We start from the raw sequence: 1,406 nt of genomic DNA, 5'->3' as shown, positions 1-1,406 counted from the left end.
AACAAAGACAAAATTGTCGACCTTGATAATGACTCCTGTGCTTATTAAAAATCTCCATAAAGGGAGGAAACACCCCCAATAGGTTGGGAATGAGGTGACTTGGTACCATCAGAACTATAGCAGTATTAATATTACAAGAATTAGTGATCTCATTTTTTTCTCCATGGATCTCTTAAGAATGGCATAATCATCATTAAAGCTCAGATTATGCCTTTCTTCCTCTTTCCTATTCCCTAACATGCCATCCCTTCATTTTTTCCCACAACTTCTGATTGCTCTAACCAAACCAAACTGGTTGCCATCGAGTCGATTTCAACTCATAGTGGCCCTATAGGACAGAGTAGAACTGCCCTGTCATGGTTTGAATTATGTCCCCCCAAAAATGTGTGTCCAGTTTGGCTAGGCCATGATTCCTGGTACTGTGTGACTTTCCTGTATGTTATAAACCTGCCTCTATGATGTTAATGAGGGAGGATGGGTGGCAGTTGTGTTAGTAAGGCAGGACCTGATCTACAAGACCGGATTGTATCCTGAGGCAATCTCTTGAGATATGAAAGACAGAAGTGAGCAGTGAGACAGGGGGACCTCATACCATCAAGAAAGCAGTGCCGGGAGCAGAGCGCGTCCTTTGGACTGGGGTCCCTGCGCAGAGAAGCTCCTAGTCCAGGGGAACACCGAAGAGAAGAAGGCCAACAGAGAGAAAAAGCCTTCCCCTGGAGCTGACGCCCTGTATTTGGAATTTTAGCCTACTTTGACTGTGAGGAAATAAATTTCTCTTCGTTAAAACCTTCCACTTGTGGTATTTCTATTATGGCAGCACTAGATGACTAAGACATGCCCCATAGGGTTTCCAAGGAGTGGCTGGTGGATTCGAACTGCCAACCTTTTGATTAGCAGCCGAGCTGTTAACCACTGTGCCACCAGGGCTCCTGTGATTGCTCTAGGCAGCTCTACATTTTCATGTTGTCACTATACAGAGTTGGGAATTCTAAGTGTGACAGAGGGCTTTGCTGGTAAGTACTAGACTTTAGAACAGATTCTGTTCCTATGGAGTGTCATCATCACATTATAATGCTACTAAATTTGTCCCCAGCCCTAGTTGGATTTGACTTATGCTGTCTGGTTCAGTACCTTGCATAGAGTTGGTACACAGTAGATATTTATTGAGAGGCAGCATGGCAAAATGGAAACTGTCAGACAGATCTGCCTTTGGAATCTGATTCATCTACTTGTTAACTGTGTGATTTAGAATTTAATCTCTATGACCCTGACCCCTATACACATGTATAACATGTGTAACCCATATGCCTCTCTTTTAGAAATGGTATGATTCCTATCAGCTTTTAAACGTATTCTTGTATCTCCCATCAAACTAAACCAAAATTAAGTAAAAAAAATTTAAAAAC

The sequence above is a fragment of the Trichechus manatus genome, unplaced genomic scaffold (genome assembly GCF_000243295.1).
Source record: "Trichechus manatus latirostris isolate Lorelei unplaced genomic scaffold, TriManLat1.0 scaffold00196, whole genome shotgun sequence".
In the NCBI taxonomy this organism is placed as follows: domain Eukaryota; kingdom Metazoa; phylum Chordata; class Mammalia; order Sirenia; family Trichechidae; genus Trichechus; species Trichechus manatus.
This window is presented reverse-complemented; position numbering follows the sequence as displayed.